The sequence below is a fragment of the Solanum dulcamara genome, chromosome 11, assembly GCF_947179165.1.
Source record: "Solanum dulcamara chromosome 11, daSolDulc1.2, whole genome shotgun sequence".
NCBI classification, from domain to species: Eukaryota; Viridiplantae; Streptophyta; class Magnoliopsida; order Solanales; family Solanaceae; genus Solanum; species Solanum dulcamara.
This window is the reverse complement of record NC_077247.1, coordinates 11,919,817-11,938,927: the sequence shown is the minus strand read 5'-3', so window position 1 is coordinate 11,938,927 and position 19,111 is coordinate 11,919,817. Positions and strand designations below refer to the sequence as shown.

General features: G+C 37.7%; 1 pseudogene; it reads left to right on the top strand.

The window, feature by feature from the left end:
• Positions 1-10,608: 10,608 nt before the first annotated feature.
• Positions 10,609-16,496, top strand: LOC129872426 (uncharacterized; annotated as a pseudogene).
• The last annotated feature ends 2,615 nt before the right edge of the window (positions 16,497-19,111 follow it).

Here is a 19,111-nt window from a genome sequence, read left to right as displayed (position 1 = left end):
GAAGGAGGAAATGAAGCCATTAGTGGCAAAATTGGAAGGAAGCGGAAGAATATATTTTGCTAATTTTTAAAATTAGACCAATTATTTGGTAAAGTAAAGGGCCGAATAGCCACTTTGCATAATTTGCTCTTATCTAAATAGTCAAGTTTGCTTAAAATATACAACAAACCATTTTAAAAGTGTCATTCCTTAATAAACACGAAGTATACAATAGTAGAAATAATAAGATATCATGTGTAAATAATAAAAGATATTGAATTTATGCTCCATTGTCATATTTGAAGTTGAATTCTAAGAAAAAAAATACTTTTTAAAATATAAATTATCTTTTAAATATCAAAATAAAATAAAGTAAGATAAAACTATTTGGCCCGTGCAGGGCCTTAATTTGTCTAAGTAGTGTTGTGCTTTACTATTTATGTATCCAATGATAATGCTATTGGTGCCTGCTATATTGATACCATTTTGTGTCAATAGTCGAAACAATTGAAAGCGAGATTAAGGTACTGTCTCACATCTATTTATTTTCTTATATTGTCAGTACATAAAATATAAAAAAATAAAAGATATGAGACAATAACTTAATCTTGCCTTCAATTTTTTTGACTTTGTTGACACAAAATGATATCAATACAGCAGGTAACAATAGAATTACCAATTATTGCATTGGATATATAAATATTAAAGCACAACACTAGTTAGACAAATTAGTGACATACAAATTTTTTTCTACACAAAAAAATCTATACTAGAAAACTTATCAAAAACACACAGGCCTTGACATTTTAGATGAACTTAGATTTATTTCTTGATATGTGAGTATATATGTATAATTTTCTGGATGATTAATTAGAAAAAAAATAGAAACCTATTAAGCTAGCTAAATTTTCGATGAACCTCTACTTGTTCACTCAATGTAATAATTTTTCTAAATCAATGAACTTATCATATATTTATATATTCAAAAAATGAGTTCTAAAAAAAGTAAAATATACAATAGCGGACAAAAAATGGCTAGTTATTTATTGTTTCCCTTCCTAGGCCATTTTTCTTTATGTTGTTATCCCGAATCGATTTCTCAAGTCAGATGACACCTACTGTATCCCACTAATAGGTAAGTTGATCTGTATCTCAAAACTACAAGTAATGAGATTAAGGGTGGAAGCTAAACAAAAAAATAATTAATTTACAAAAATAAAAAAGATTCATGGTGGAACCAAACCAAAACATATATACGCAATAAAAGATCCTTCTTAGAACCTAGAAGTCACATGTACAGAGCTACTACAAAATGATATGAGTCCCAAAAGTGGAACACAAAAATAAAGACTTGTCTCAAAAAGTACAAGACTAGTCAGCTATGTACAAAAGGAGACAAGTAAAGTCTAGAACGCCATGTGCTCACCCTTGCCTCCAAATCAGACTGTTGCAGGCTTGATCTCAATACTGGTAGCTGGTGCTCAGACCTACATCACGAAAATGGATGCAGAGTGTAGTATGAGTACCAAAACAATAGGTAGTCAGTATGTATCATCGTTCGACTGAGCAAGAAGAATAAAAGTAATATGAAATGCTAGAATCAAATATAACAGGGGTCAAAAGGGCAGGAAAACTAACATGAATGCACATGAGACTACTAAGAACAGAAAAGGAAGAAAGTACAACTAACTAAAACCAATTGATCCCCCATAACCCCAGAGGGTACACTCATGCACAAAATTTAAGTAAAACTGGGACAGACCCCCATAAGCCCGAAAGGTGCACAAAAGAGTTAGGAATCACAAAGAGAATATGAAGGTACTTACAATATTACCACGATCTTTTATAGACTGGAACTGAGTCAGCTGAGTGCCAGGGAATTCAAACATGACAGAATATAAGTCAAGGACTCTAACTGACATGGAAGATATAACAAGGACTCTAACTGAGGTGAAAGATATGCCAAGGACTCTAATAAAGGAGAACGATATGAAAAGGACTATAACCAAGGAGAAATATATGCCACAAACTCTAACCAAGGCAAAAGTTACGCAAGGACTCTAACCAATGAAAAAGATAAGCCACGAACTCTAACAAAGGTTGAGAGCTGAGTAAAGGACTTTAACCGTAACCCGGTTGTGTGAATCAGGGGCTTAAACTGAGAATAGAGACGAGTAGGCTAGATTTAGGATTAGTGGTCTAACGAGTGTCAAGGGGAAAACCCCACTGTGCCATCAATAAATCACTCCAAGCCCGAACTAAATCCAACCTGAATCTACCTGCGGCCTCTAAAAAAGGAACAAGTACATATGAAACGACGAAAAGAGGGAATTATGGATAAAATTTCTCGAGCATTGGGTTATTGCCTAGCTAAGGCACGTACTATCTGTATTGACCCTCTAGGTTATTTTTGTCATTTTTTGACCTTTTTAGCATTTAGAGATTTTCTGTAGCAACTGCAAGTCATTTATGACTTGTTGGAACTGATAGTTTAGTTATCTATTCGTTCATTTTGGTTTTATGCCTATTTCCCTATTTTGGAGTTCTTATAGTTTGAACGATTGAATTCAATCAAAACTCTAAGAAAATTATCTCATAATAGAATTTAGACAATTCCATTAGCTCTGGAATGACCAAATGAGGCTAGTAGTATGGTCATCATGAGTATCTAGATAATCGATGTAAGTTTGGGACCATTTGGTGCTTTAGCCTTTGAAATTGGCCTAAGGTTGACTTTGGTCAACATTCGTGGTAAATGCACTTGGATTTAAATTTCGTCAGCATGGTTAGCTTTGGAATGTCAAGTTTGGTCTAGAATGACCTTTCATGCAGTTTCCGAGACTTCCAGTCTCATTCCAAGCCTCCTTATTAATTTGGCTTAAAATGATGCTTGGGCGTGCGACCCAATTTTTATCGATATGACCTCAGATGGAAATTCTGAGTACACCGTTGAGTTTGGAACATTGAATTTGGTGGGGTAGCATAGTTTAATTATGTGAATAGGGTTTTGAATGAATTCTGAGTACCCCATTAGAGAATTTTGGACTTTGCCAAAGCCTTGGCTACAGCACCTCTGGTGCCGTCGCTTTAGCAACACTGGCATCGCTAAATCAACTCTCGCTTAAGCAATCAGGGTATCTCTTAAGCGATATATGCCAGTGAGGCATCTCTCTCTTAAGCAGCCTGGGTATCACTTTAGCGATACTCGCTTAAGCGGCCTGAGCGTCATTTTAGCGAGGCCCACCTATTTTTAGGGGTTCCCTTAAGCAAACTTCAGGGTCGCTTTTGCAAACCCTGAGGGTCTTTTTAGGACCCAAATTTAAGTTATGTGGTCAAGTTTTAAAATGCAATTTCTTGAGCTTGGGAGCTCTAATTGAGGTGATTTCAAGTCTCGTGGGTTCGTATTGATTGTGGCTACATGTGAGAGTGTTTAGGGAGCATTGAAAAGCTTCATATTGAGATAATTTCATGCCCAAAATGCTTCCCTCTTTCTTGATGTCCCCATTAATGGTTAACTATATTGCGTGGGCTGTTTCCTTCATTTTTGAGCATTGAATTGTATTGTAAGTTCAAAAAAATGAGTTCATTTAGCTCAAATTCATCTTTTCATGCAGTCAAATTTAGTATTCTAGTGCCGGTTCCGCAATCTCATTTTTATCTAGTTTTGGATTTATCTTTGAAAAATGTTAATTTAGTGTCGAAATATTTGTATTAATGAGGTGATCAATATATTTTAGTGTGGCAGTAATTGGAGGTGGTTCCGAGGTCGAGAGCTTCATTTTGGTGGATTTAGAGTGTGCATGATGGGCTTCGTGATAGGCTACAGTCTCCTTCTTTGACTGAGTTTTATTAGATATCATTTAGTATATATTGCATATGATTTAGGTTGGTATTTTCCAAGTTTAGGGATTATCTCCTTTTATCTCATTTCCTAGATTCTGGTTGAACCTTAGAGTAGCGTAGTTTCTTGTGGTCCATATTTTAGGTTTGTGGTTTCATTTGCATTATGGTTTGGTGAGATTGTCCTTCTTAGTATCTATATTGATGGCCTTAGGCTAGCTTAAGCCTTAGACACTTTAGATTTTGTTTCAATGCCCTTATAGCTAGGTGTAGCTTCTGGTAGGGCTTGTGAGGGTTTGTGTAACTTTGTGCTAGTGCCGGAGACCTCTGTGGCTTGTCATAGTTGTAGGTTTGGCTTAGCTATGCTTATTGAGAGCTGAGATGGCATACTTTGGGTAAGGCATTGTTCATAGAGATATTTCTCCCCTATTTGATCCTGAGTCATATCTCGATTGTTTCACTTTTGTTTAGCAGTAGGCTTATGATGTCATCTTATCTATTATCTACTGTTGGTCTCAAGGCTGTGTTCGAGGAGCAATTGGATCCCAGGTTAGTTCCTTTTCCTTGATAATGTGGTTTAGCTTGATATTACTGTTTGGATTTTGTTTGTCTTAGTTGGATGCTGGTGATGACATTCTTGCATTGATTGAGCATTTTCACATGCTTTGTTGTATGATCTCGGTTTATTCATGAAGTTTTAATACTATTTTTGAGAAGGCTTTCTCAAGCTTTTATCATTTTTGAAACTAGCTTTTAATGGGAGTTATACCACCTGGATTACTTGGTCACTAGTTTTGAAACTAATGAGGCGTTGAGGATGTACTCCTTTTTCTACTTGAGGCATTAGAGGCATATGGGATGTACACAGATTTTACTTGGCTAGTTAGTGCATCTTCACCCTTTCTTGGATGTGGATGGTCTTGATAATGCCCCAAGGTTACTCTTGCTAGCTGGATTGATGCCCTTAGGAGTTTACTGACTAGATGGGAAGGATGCTTATGGTTTGAGGTTATTGATTTTTATTGATATCCAGCACAGCGTCACCCTTTTCTATATCGGCTTGGCTGCTCACCCTCCACTACCACTACAGGGATACTATATGTTTATGTAAGACTTGGTTTAGGCCTATGTAGTGTATACAGACTTCCTGTATCCCCTATGGGCCGTTCTGGCTAGTGCACCACTGAACTGGATGAGGGAGCCTCATGGGTCCAACCTGGTAGGCTGGGCGTCGGGTGGGTCTATACACTTATTGATGATCTTTAAGAGAAATAAATGATGTCACTGGCTTTTCCTACAGACTTGTATTCATTGACATGGCCTATCACCAGTATACTTATTTGTTGTTTGGTCCCCCAATTTTATGGGGGCTGGGGGTATGTTTTTTATTATTTGTACCTTTCGAGGGTATGGGCGTCCGATCAGTTATTAGTTGATTATACTTGTACTTCTCTCTAGTCATATTTCTAGTCAGTTTATAGGGTGTCTTAGTCTAGGGTTGTTGGTTTCCACTGTTAGATTTAGTTGGTTTAGTATTTAGGTGACTTTGTGTTTAGCAATACAGTCACTGCTTTAGTCCTTAATTTGTTGACTCCTTTACGACCTCCTTATTGTAAATAAGTTGTGGCTTGCATGTGCAGGTGTATTCTTTGACTCTGTCTCTTTTATATATATATACACACACTCTAGCCCTTTACTATCATTTCCTTCCTTATATTATATTAGATCTTATTTGCTTACTTTTGCTATATTTACCTGATTACCTATGGTTTATACTTGCTTTATCTATAGAGCTCAGTCGTCCTATGCCTACTGATTACCATTCATTTGGTACTCATACTACATTTCTACCCCCTACAGATCATAGTACGTGTTATCACCATTGATTTGGATTGGTGCAGAGCAACTTGATTAGGAGATTTGGTGAGACCCTGGCGTCTAGAGTTGCCAATTTCCATCTATGTTGGATTATGACTAGTCTTTACTTGCTTCTAAAGACTGTCTGTACTTATATTTATATATCTTAAATCTTTGTATTCGTATTTGATATAGATGCTCGATTACCGACTGATGCCAGGTCTTTGAGTGGTTCTTTGTGTTTTAGTTAAGTTGTTCTTTTATTTCTCATTGCTGTTTTCCTTCCTCTTTACTTATTCATGTTGCACTTGGTAGTTCTTTGACTCTAATTTTGGGTTAAGGGTTAAAAGTTAGGCTTATCTGCTGGTGGGTGTTAGCAAGTGCCATTATAACCAGAGAAATTGGGTCGTGACAAGTTTGTATCATAGCTCTAGGTTGAACAACATCGTTGGTATGATGGTAATGTCTTGTAGAGTCTTGGGGATCGGTGCAGAGATATCTGTATCCTATCTTCAGGAGGCTATAAGGCATTTTTAGGGCATTCTGTTCTTAACTCCTTATCATGTGTCCTTGCTTTGAATAATCTCTAAACTGATCATTTGAAATCCATTCCTTCTTAGATGGATAGTGATGTACCATGGATTTACGGTACCTTCAATACTTTAAACTTAAGAATGTGTATGTCTTTTAAGCATTTGTTAGCATATTCAATATTGGTTGTTCTTATTTTGTAGAAAACTAAATCGAAGATTTGGTTGAGGAATCAGAGCACTGAAGAAAGGTATATTTTGGGGATTACGGGCTCATCTTAGGACTCGTCGTTACATATACGAGTCGTAGGTGTCAAATGTCAAAAGACAGGAGAAAAATAAAAGTTGAACTGAAGACCATCAGTGAAGTGAATGACTTGTTCTCATATTTACGGGTCGTCATAAGAAGTCGTCAAAGTAGCAGTAAATGGATGAGGGTAAAGTGAAAAAGACGAGTAAGTTCTCTGTGTCGTCTAAATTTTTATGAGTCGTAGAACTCACTCGTAACTTGAAGTTACAGGTGATGAAGGAAGGACAGTGTCTACGACCTGATTTGATGAGTCTTTCTCAGATTTATGAGCCGTAGAGAGTGGTCGTGAAGAAGAAGAATTCCTCAGTGCAATGTGAAGGATTACGAGTTGGGTTTATGACTCATCTAAGATGTTACGATCTGTAGAAACGAGCCATAGACCCAAACCGACTTTAGGTTTCCTATGTTTTTCAAATTCATATTTATTTAGGATTGTTTGTCTATAAATACACTTCTTAGGTTTATATTACTTTTTGCATGTTTTTGGGTTTGAGAATATAGCTTAAACTACTTTTGAGCTTTTATTCTTGAATTTAGGTTTTTTGTTATCGATATTTTATATTCGGATTTTATTGAAGATTTTTTGGGTTCGCATAATTCTCATTGTAAGTTTATGATTTCTTTTAGCCTGAATATTATTAATTGTGAACACGTAGTTATGAGTAGCTAAATTCTACAACTAGGGTTGTGGGAACCATGAAAAATTAACGACGTAGAACTTAATAAAAAATAATTCTTAAATAGTGTGAATGCATGTATTGTTTTTCCCTTTATTTTGGTTGCTTTTTAACGATGGCCAATGTTAGAACTCGCCTTATCCTTACTTGCCATATCAAGGAGGTAACAGATGGAAGAAGGGATTAAATAATGAGATTTGGGGCTAATCATCCTCATCTAATTAGATTGAACAGATCAAGGAATAGCTAAATCTGGGATCAGTGGTAAGGGTTAGTAAAGCATACACTCATAGAGGGATCAAGTTGCTTAGTGAAATTCACTTATTTGCCGGATCAAAGACATAGATGAAATTAACTTATCAATTCTACATGTAACACACTAGAAAAGATTATAATAAAAAAGGGTCTACTTAGTTAAGGATTCGTGGGGAACACATAAAACCCTACTTTCACTTCTTATTAATTTAAACTACATTAAACCATACTTTTATTCATTGATGTTTGTTATTTGAGTTATTGATTAGTTTTAATGTCCTTAACATGAGGGACACAAACTTGGTGATGGCACGAAACATCTTGGAGAGAAACATGACAATGCACCATAAGATCATCCGCAACATCAACTATATAATGTCCTTAACAATCCACAAGTGGCAAGGCAACGTCCTCCACCTAGACAATGCCCTAAATTCTGCATATGAAACAACTATGGGGTCCATCCTGACGCCGTCAGAACTACGGGTGCTATTGTGTTACCTTCATTGCCGCCAGGAAATATGTTTAGCATCACAAGCGGGCTGTTTGCCAAAGTAGTGTTGGCAACCCAGGCTTATATATGGATGTCATCGGACTGCACATTTTTCCATTATCACTCACTAGCGAAGCTTCAACTTAGTTGTCCGAACTTCCATACAAATCCAATACAACTTGGGATGAATTATGCATAGCATTCATGGAGAAGTATTTCCCATTATCTAAAATGTTGAAACCAACATACAGAATCAAAAATTTTGAACAGTTGCCCGGAGAGTTAATTTGTGAAGCTTGGGAGAGATTTGTAAAGTATTTACAAAGTGTACCAAATCATAGGATAGCAGATGAGTCACTTCTTGAGATATTCTACTGCGCACTTGATGATAATGGAAAGTCTGTCGCCAACACCATCAATGGCGGAGCATTTTTTTCTAACACATTTTATGAGGCTACAGAGAGACTTGATCGAGTTACAAAGACCAACCGAGCTTGGAGCACTAGGGACTCAGAAACCTTGAAAATCTCCTTTTCTGTTCGCACAAATCAGAATCCCAACTTACAAAATAAAGAGATACTTCAAGAGCCCGCTCAATTAAGAACTGACCTCAAGTTGGTAGCCAAAAGCATGGGAAAAGAGAAAATTAATGCAATCGACCATCAAGGTAGGGCGCCAAGTTATAGAAATTATGGATATGAGGAAGATTTTTATTATGTGAATGATCAAGTGGGGGCTTTCCGACTAATGCCCAAGCATCCAATCAGGATTCTTGGCGCCAAGGTCAAGAAAATCAAGATCAGAACTATAACAACTTTAATTGAGAGAGCCATTACAACCGCAACAACAACTACAACTGTGACAGAAACTACAATCGCGAGAACAACTACAATCGTAATGGATACATTGATCACAACCGCGGGAAAGACAGAGAAGGTGATTGGAGAAAGAGAGATAACAACAATAGTAGTTCATACATCCCTCCCAAAAATCAAGATGGGGGATTCGAACTTGCAAGAATCGAAGACATGATGGTAAAGATGATGAAAAAGTATGATGCAACAAAGGATAATCTTAAGGAGATACGCAATGTTCTTTCCGGAATGAATCAAAAAGTTGAGTCACATTCTACATCCATAAAGCTTATTGAGCAACAATTAGGGCATATTTTGTCATCTCTGAATCCACGCCAAAAAGGAACTCTCCCAAGTAATACAATTCAAAATCCTAAGAATGACGGGCAATACATGGCGGTGATCACCTAAAGTGGCATTCAAATAATGGATCTACCTATGCCAAAAATTGAGGATTATGTGAACAACGTGGCTGTTAGTGAGGATGAAACAAAAACCAAAATTGAGGAAGAAGTAGTAGGTGAAGAGCTAAGCACAAAAAAACTAAAAAAGGAGATGCAAAGCATGATGAGAAAGCAGGCAATGCAAAAGACGCTGCTCCAACTCCAATTCCAATGCCAAGCCCTCCTCCTCCTTTTCCGCAAAGATTGAAGAAAAAGGCCAAAGATGGAAAGTTCCTTAAGTTTTTTTCCATGTTGAAATAACTTTCAGTAAATGTTCCCTTGATAGAGGCACTAGAACAAATGCCGGTATATGCCAAGTTTATGAAGGATCGTGTCACAAAAAAGAGAACGGTAAGTTTTGAACCCGCCTATAACTTGCATCATTGTAGTGCAATTTCCAGTTGTTCTCCGCAAAAGAAAGGAGACCCAGGCGCATTCACATACCATGTACCATTGGGGTATTCAACTTTGCAAAGGCATTGTGCGATTTGGGTGCTAGCATTAACTTGATGCCACCAACAGTGTTTCGACAATTGGGCTTAGAAACCCCCAGATCGACGTCAATGCGGCTCTTGATGGCAGATCATACGGTGAAGAAGCTCGTGGTCATTATTTATGATGGTTTTTTAAAGGTTGAATCATTCATATTATCTACCTACTTTATCATTCTTGATTGCGAGGTAGACTTTGATGTTTCTATCATTCTATATAGACCATTCTTGGCAACCGAATATTCTTTGGTAGACATGGAAACCGGCCAACTAAAGTTTTGACTAAACAATGAAGAGGTGATCGTGTATGTATGCCGAGCAATAAAATATCATAATGATCTTTGAGTTGTTTTCGTAATTGATGTTGTTGAAGATTTGCAACCAGAAATATCTATTGAAGAGAGATTAGGTGTTGAAAATTTAGCTGCTGTCATCATGAACTTTGATAAAGATCACATTGGAGACTATGATGAGATTTTTTGTGCACTAAATAGCCTTGGGACTTTCAATCACGCACCAAAGAGACTCTACTTAGACTTGAAGAATAAAGCAACTCCGCCCGCGAAGCCTTTCATTGAGGAACCTCTAACTTTGGAACTCAAAGTGTTGCCATCTCACTTGTAATATGTATTCTTGGGACCCAACAACACGCTACCAGTCATAATAACTACCAATCTTCACCAAAAGCAAGTAGTAGCTTTTACATCTATCTTGAGGTGTTTCAAACGAGCAATTGGATAGTTCATAGCTGCCATCATAGACATACCACCAGACATATGTACTCACAAAATTCAACTCATCCTAGATTTCAAACCAAGCATTAAAAACCAATGAAGTCTCAACCCACCTATGCAAGAGGTAGTTAAAAAGTAGATCATCATGTGGTTAAATGCTGGAGTGGTTTATCCAATCATGGATAGTAATGGGGTAAGTCCTGTCCAATATGTACCAAAAAAGGTGGTATTACTATAGTGCCAAACACAAAGAGTAAACTCATTCTAATGAGGCCTGTCACCAGTTGTAGAGTGTGCATGGACTATCGTAAGCTCAACTCATGGACTGAAAAATATCACTTTCTAATGCCTTTCATGGATTAGATGCTAGACCGCCTTGCTTGCAAATGATGGTATTATTTTTTTGATGGATATTCGGGCTACAATCAGATCTTTATAGCTCCTGAAGACCAAGAGAAGATCACTTTTATATGCCCACATGGGATGTTTGCCTTCAAAAGGATGCCATTCGGATTGTGTAGTGCACCGCTAACCTTTCAACGTTGTATGATGTCTATTTTTTCATACATGGTGGAAGATACGATTGAAGTTTTCATGGATGATTTTTAGTGGTTGGTGACTCATTCGATGATTGTCTGGACCATCTCCAAGATGTACTAAAAAGATGTAAAGAGTGCAACCTCGTGCTAACTAGGGATAAGTGTTACTTTATGGTGAAAGAGGGCATAGTGCTAGGTTACAAGATTTCAAACAAAGGCATTGAGGTAGATTGAGGTAATCGCAAAGTTACCCCCTTCCATCTTCATCAAAGGCATTTGAAGCTTCTTGGGGCACGCCGGATTCTATCTCCACTTCATCAAAGACTTCTCCAAAATAGCTCATCCTTTATGCAAACTACTAGAGAAGGAGACAAAGTTTGTTTTTGATGAAGCTTATCTAAAAGCGTTCAAAGAGTTGAAGAAAAGATTAATATCGGCCCCTATCATCATTGCACCAGATTGGGAGTAGCCTTTTGAAGTCATGTGTGATGCAAGTGGAGTAGAACTTGGTGTAATATTGGGACAAAGGTGCAAGAAAATTCTACCTCTAATATACTGTCCTAACAAAGCCCTTAATGTTGCTCAAAGAAACTATACCATGACCAAACAAGAGTTGCTTTCCATTGTATTCGCTTTTGACAAGTTTAGATCCTACTGGTTGGATACCAAAGTCATTGTACACACAGACCATTGAGATATCTCATGGCAATGAAAGATGCCAAGCCGAGGCTTATTCATTGGGTATTGCTATTACAAGAGTTTGAATTTGAAGTGAAAGACTGAAAAGGGACAGAAAACCAAGTTACAGACCACCTCTCTAGACTTGAAGAAAAGGCGATGTTAAAATAAGAAGATGGAGTTGAGATAGATGACACCTTTTCAGACGAACATGTATTGGCAAAATCACATGACTTAATTCCATGGTTTGCCGATTTTGCCAACTATTTGGTTAGTGATATAGTGCCGTCCGATTTGAATGTTCACCAATGCCGAAAGTTCATATCTGATGTGAAGAAGTTCTTTTAGAAAGAACTATACTTGTTCCGTATTTGTGCCGATGGGATTATTCGTCTTTGCGTACCTGAAGTCGAGATGATGATTATCTTAGAAGCATGCCATTCGTCACCTGTTGGATGTCATCATAGTAGTATCCGAACAACCTATAAAATTCTATAATGTGGGTACTACTGGCCAATAATTTATCAAGACGCTCATGATTTTGCAAAGTCTTATGATTGTTGTCAAAGGGAAGGAGGAATTTCAAGGAAATATGAGCTCCCACTCACTTCTATTTTAGTCATTGATTTGTTCGACTTATGGGGAATTGACTTCATGGGGCCTTTTGTGAGTTCGAGTGGAATGAAATACATCCTCATTACATTTGATTACGTGTTTAAATGGGTAGAAGCTGTGCACTTCCCAATAATAAATCAAGAAGTGTCACCACCATCCTCAAGCAAAATGTATTCTCAAGATTTGGTACACCAAGGGCAATAATCATCGATGGAGGATCCCACTTTTACAATCGATTGTTCAAAGCATTACTTGAAAAGTATGAGGTTCAACATAGTGTAGAAAGTCCTTATCACCCATAAACTAGTGGACAAGTTGAAGTCTCAAATCGTGAAATCAAGCAAATACTTGCAAAGACAGGGAGAGAAAATAGAAAGGATTGGTCAAGGAAGCTTGATGCTGCTCTATGGCCTTACTGCACTACATTTAAGACTCCCATAGGTATGTCACCTTTTCAACTCATCTTTGGGAAGTCTTTTCATCTACCTGTAGAGTTAGAACACAAAGCTATGTGGGCGTTGAAGAAATTGAACATAGATTGGGATGCCGCATCAAAGCAAAGGATGAATCAAATAAATAAGCTTGATGAGTTTCGCCTAAATGCATATGAGAGCACAGTCTTGTATAAAGAAAGAATGAAGAAATACCACGACCAAAAGATTAAAAAGCGCACATTTGCACTTAGAGACTTGGTCCATCTTTTCAACTCAGGGATACCTTTATTTCCTAGCAAACTCAAGTCTAAATGGTTAAGACCACTTAGAGTGAGTCAAGTCTTTCCACATGGTGAAGTAGATCTAGAAAAGAAGGATGGTACGAATTTCAAAGTTAATGGTCAACGAATCAAAGCATATATAGGAACAAATGATGAAATCAAAACCGTAGAGGCATGAAATCTTAGTGAAGTCTGAGTAACTAAGAATATCTACATCGTACCGCAATGTTAAATCAAGTGCTATTTGGGAGACAACCGAATTTACTTTGTCATTTATCTTTATTTTTTTTCTATTTTTACTTGATAGTTTTTAGGATAACATAGACTTTGTTAGGGTCCGTGTCAAATTAGAGTCACAAAGATCATAAAAATATGCCAAAGGTTGAATACGTGCCCATGACAAATTGTAAATACTAGAAATTAAAAAGGACTCAGAAAGACATACGAGTCATTTTTATGGTCTATAGAAACTTCTATGGCTCATAAACCTGACTCGTCAAAATCCATATTGAAAACCCGACGTAGCTTTAAGTTTATGATTTACTTTACGACCAGTATAAAATTCTATGGCTCGTAGCCTACAATCGTAGACTCCATTCATGGTTTCTTGAATTAGTCAAGGTGTTGAGGTGATTACGACGCTGGTTTACAACCCATAACAATTATTATGAGTCGTAACTTTCCTATTCCACAAACTTAGTATGTTAAACACCCGACCTCGACCAGTGATAAATCAAATAAAATGACCAAAGATCAAAACTCATTCCTCTCAAACACTTAAAATGGATCACTGTCCACCTTCCCCTTCACAAAAACAACATCTCAAATTCCCACCCTTGCAAAAACCACGCAAACCACATCATCAATCCACACCATTTGAGCATCAAACATTCATAATTCAAAACCCCCAACTCCTCAAGCATCTAGAAATACCTATCCCGATACCAACCTAACTCAAATGGGTGAATTCTTCCTTGTCGTAAGTTATTATTTAAATGATATTACATTCCACACTTGCCTTGCTTAAATAGTTTAGTAGGACTGAAGAACTATTTCAAACAAAATTAGGGATTTTTGAGATTTCAAAATTTGATCATTGCACTAATATGTGAACAGGAATTCTGAGTTTTTAATGAATTTATGTTTAAATTAACTCATAAGGGGTGATCGAATTTGATTATTGTGTTGCTTGTGTAAGTTCACCCATTAAACTTGAAGAGACAGTGTTTTTCTATGAGTCATAGATAATTTTACAAGGCGCAGCTACCCCTCGTCAAGGAGCGTTCAAGATTAGTAGTTGAATCTTTACATGTAATGACCAATATGATTCTATTTACGACTTATAGATTCTTCTACGTGTCATCAGTTTGACTCATCAATAAAATTGGCCAACTGCTAGAGTTTGGGTGTTTTGTGACTATGTGTTTGATTTGTTGAAATAATATGTGAATTGGGGGTACTGGGTTTTTGCTGATATTGTGTTGATTCAGTAAATTGAACAAGTGAGGAATTGTTGTTGAACTAGATTTGTAAGGAAATCACTAAACTTAAAGAGGTTCAAACGAGGGTTTTCTATGATTCGTATATTACTCTACGAGTCGTAGTTACTCCTCATAAAAGACACCTCAAGATCAGTGGTTAAGTCTTCACAACCACTAAATGTTTCAAGTCTTATTACGGGTCATAGAATATTTTATGGCTCCTGGATTGGACTCATCAAAATAAAACATTAGAATTCCAGTAGTATAGCACTGAGTCTACAATTGAACCTTACGTCCGTAGAAACTTCTACGGGTCATAAGGTCCTCTCGTAGAAAATTTTCAAAGACTAAAAATCTGCAGGTCTGAGTCTTCGATTGAACCTTATGATTCGTATAAACTTCTAAGGGTCGTAAGGTCCTCTCATAGACAAACTTTAGAAATCAAATACCTACAGGTTTGAGTGTACGAGTTGTGTCTATGCGATGTAGACTCCTCTACGACCCATAGATTCTCCCTTGTAGAACCAAAAGTAGTTAACTCCTAGTTGTTTTTTTCCTTTGTTTCTATCTTGACTTGTTTTTCTTGTTATGTTTGTGTCCTAAATCTCCCTCCATAGGTACAATGCATCTGAAACAAACATCGAAGAAGGGTGGTGCGAAGAAAAAGCCTTCCAAGAAGGAAGTTGTGGAAAACTTTAGATGATGCCCCAAAGATGTGTCAACAGAAGCATAACTTAGTGCTTCTGAGGACGAGTCCTCTCATGAATCCATGGTATATTGGTGAGGAAATCCAAGTCAAATCACTCCAAACAAGTCAGCTCATCACTGGAACCAAGTGGAGACTCCTCCCCTCTCCATTCATTTGTAGCAGCCACACCCTTTCACTCTCAAGAGAGAGATTCAGCAGAGGCGGAGGAGAGTGACGATGACTCCATACCACTATCTGCTTTAGGATTCTAATCCTCCTGGGGAAGTCAATGCCCGAGCGGCCCTCTAACTAATCTACATAGGAGGTCAACCAAGGTAGTGGTGTGTTCCAAGACTTTTAGATTTCTACAGAATGGGGAAAGAGAGGAATGACCGCAAAAATTTTTAGATGCCCATTACTGAGGATCTGCGTGTGATCATAAATAGGATGGAGGAAGTCTTATAGATTCGTAACTTATTCCATCTCCATAGACTAGAGTGGATGGCTGAGCACCCTGGAGTTACAATAATAACATAGTCTGCGAGTTCTATGCTTCATACGCGTCTACGATCAAATAGTTGGCTCCTTCCCAAGATAAGAAGCTAGAGCAACCTGTACTTTTGACCATACTGGTCCGGGAGATCCCGATTAGTCTATCTGAGGAGACTGTCCAACATATCATCTACAACCCTAACTTTCCACCGGCAGCCCCAATAATGGAGATTGATTAGAAAATAAAAGTAGTTCGTGATAAAAATGATATGAGGGATCCGGTACAATATGGCAAGCTACTTAGATGGGGTATCACACCCAACCCCGATCAAGAAAGCATCATTGAACTTTGCAGCCAAATTTTTGTGGGCCATTATTCGACACCATCTCTACATGACAAATTTGGATAACCATTTGACTCTGGATCGAGCTGTGATTATAGTGAGCTTGATGGATGGATATGAGGTAGATGTGGTAAGAATCATCTTTTTATTATTTCATGAGAGGGCGATTCAGTGAAACATCATAATTCTATTCCCTTGTCTTGTGTTTGCTCTTTGAAGAGATGCTATAGTTATATTGATTGCAGGGGTCGATTCGCTGACTAGAGTGAACAAGACTACAAACTCGAGGCTCATTAAAGATGATACAAACCCAGTTGGACAACAGCGTGCTCCCCTTCCAGAGGTGCAATTGTCGAAGTTTGAGCATGTTCAACAGCCTATGCAAGTTGATTCAGCAGTTGATCTGGACCTCAAGAGGCATTCCATAGAGCCATATAAGGCTGCCCCGACTATTCCGACAGTCTCTTATACTACCATGTAGCAACCAGAGCACATAGGATTGGTCACCATCTCGATTGAGGCTCTACACTCTGTGATGTAGCGGTAGGAATAGACCGATGCCCAATTGGGTTAGTTGATTCAGTAGCTCAAGCTATGGGTCCGCAAAGCCATTACCAAATTAGAGAAGCATATGGTAGCAAAGTTTGAAGCTGCCTTGGCTGATTGAGAGCAACAAATTCAGGCGCGTATTAATGCCTTTGAGCTGAGGGTAAATGTAAGGTTGCAAGCTTTGTCCAGTGCTAACATTGCTTCCATTTAGACTAAGATTAGAGTACTACGTGCGGAGGTTACATCATTGGATACACCTTCCCCTATACCATTCGCTATGCCATTTGTTCAGCCACCGACTTGGTTGATTTATTTGTAGATGATGAGTCTGAGGTAGTCCGATATAAATAGAATTGTACCGAGACACTTCGGATAAGGATGAGGCAAGGAGGAGAAGGAAAAAAGAGCACCGAGATCTAAAAAAGGCCAAACAAGCCTTTAAGCTATATGAGAAGATATGAAGAGAGGAGGAGCAACATTGAGCTATTGGAGCTTTGAGATCACAAGTTGACGCTCATTATTATGTACAGACTGCCAAAGTGCAACATGAATGATTGTGAGCTGGGTATACAACTCTTCTAAGATGTTACGATCCATATCAATGAGCCGTAGACCCAAACCGACTTTAGGTTTCCTATGTTTTCCAAATTCATATTTATTTAGGCTTGTTTGTCTATAAATACACTTCTTAGGTTTAGATTACTTTATGCACATTTTTGAGTTTGAGAATATAACTTAAACTACTTTTGAGCTTTTATTCTTGAAATCAGGTTTTTTTTGTTATCAATATTTTATGTTCGGATATTATTGAAGATTTTTTGGGTTCGCATAATTCTCATTGTAAGTTTATAATTTCTTTTAACTTGAATATTATTGATTGTGAATATGTAGTTATGAGTAGCTAAATTACATGACTAGGGTTGTGGGAACCATGAAGAATTAACGAAGTAGAACTTAATAAAGAGTAATTCTTAAATAGTGTGCATGCATGTATTATTTTTCCCTTCGTTTTGGTTTCTTTTTAATGGTGGCCAATGTTGGAACTCTACTTATCCTTACTTTTCGGATCAAGGAGGTAAAAGATGGAAGAAGGGATTAAACAACGAGATTTGGGGCTAATCATCCTCATCTAATTAGCTTGAACAGATCAAGAGACAGCTAAATCTTAGATCATTAGCAAGGTTTAGTAAAGCATACACTCGTAAACTGATCAAGTTGCGTAGTAAAATTCACTTATTTTTCAGATCAAGGACTTAGGTGAAATTAACTTAGCGATTCTACCTGTAAAACACTAGGAAATAATTACTAATAAATAAGTGTCTACTTAGTTAAGGATTTGTGGGGAATCTTATTGATTTAAACCACATCAAACCATACTTTTATTCTTTGATGTTTGTTATTTGAGTTATTGATTAGTTTTATAAAAATCCCCCTTTTTGTTTTGTCTCTTTATGGGAATAACTTGATTACTAAAGCAAATAATAAACGATTGATCTAAAGTCTAAACTATATTCTATGTGGCATTGACCCTAACCTTTTTTAGGTTCAATATTTGATTAATGATCGCTTTATACTTCATTAAGGAGGTGTAATTTGAGCGTGTCAGATAACATGAGTTTTTTTGTAGACACGGTTGGAGCGTGAGTAGGTTGTACTAGAGTTTCGATAGATGGTTCTTAGGCTAGAGATGAGTTATCGATTCCCCAGGAGGGTTCATCATCAGTATCGGAGTATATAATGGAATTTCTTTAGTGAGGTGGGAATAATCCCACATCATACCTTATGGATCGGGATATGAACTGGGAGTTTTTCAGGGGGTTGTCTTTGCCGTTCCATATGGCTTTAGAGCATTTGATAGGAACTATATCTACCTTTCCCTTGATTATTAACCATGTGAGGGTAGTGGACCAGGCATACTTTGAGGCGTACACCGATAATGGTAAGAGGCATTGCCATTAGCACAGTGGTGACAGCATCCCACTTGAGGGAAAGTATTAGTTCAATGATGGTCATCTTTCTTTTCAATCCATCTAGCTTACAATAGTAGCACCTCAGGTTCCAGGAGGTTCTGAAACAAGTCACGGAGCTTACAACAGATAAAGTTTTGATTAAACTTCTTAGGGTGAGCACATTAGGCCTTCAAGTGTTGGAGCTTATCCTATTCTATCTGGGTCCTTCCAGCGGGATGTTATTGGTAATAGTTTCTATGAGGGTGGCGAGGTTGGCCACTTTGATTGAGAGGGTCGCAGGACCCCGATGCAGTCTGCTAGGGGAAGGGACAACTATGGCAATCGGCCCTGATAGGGTGGTTCAGTATGGGCCAGAGCTATAGGGGATCAGATTCGCTCCTTTCCTACCATGGCTTGGTTTTTATAAGGTGTTCAGCTTCGGGGTGTTATGACTGTGGTTCACTTGACCACTGGTCCTGGGAGTGCCCCATTGAGATTTTATATTTTAGGTGGTAGAGTAGTTTGTGGGCATATAATAACGGTGTTATAGAAGTTCCTATGGTGGTAGTAAGTCAGTGGAGCTGGACTCAGTACGGTC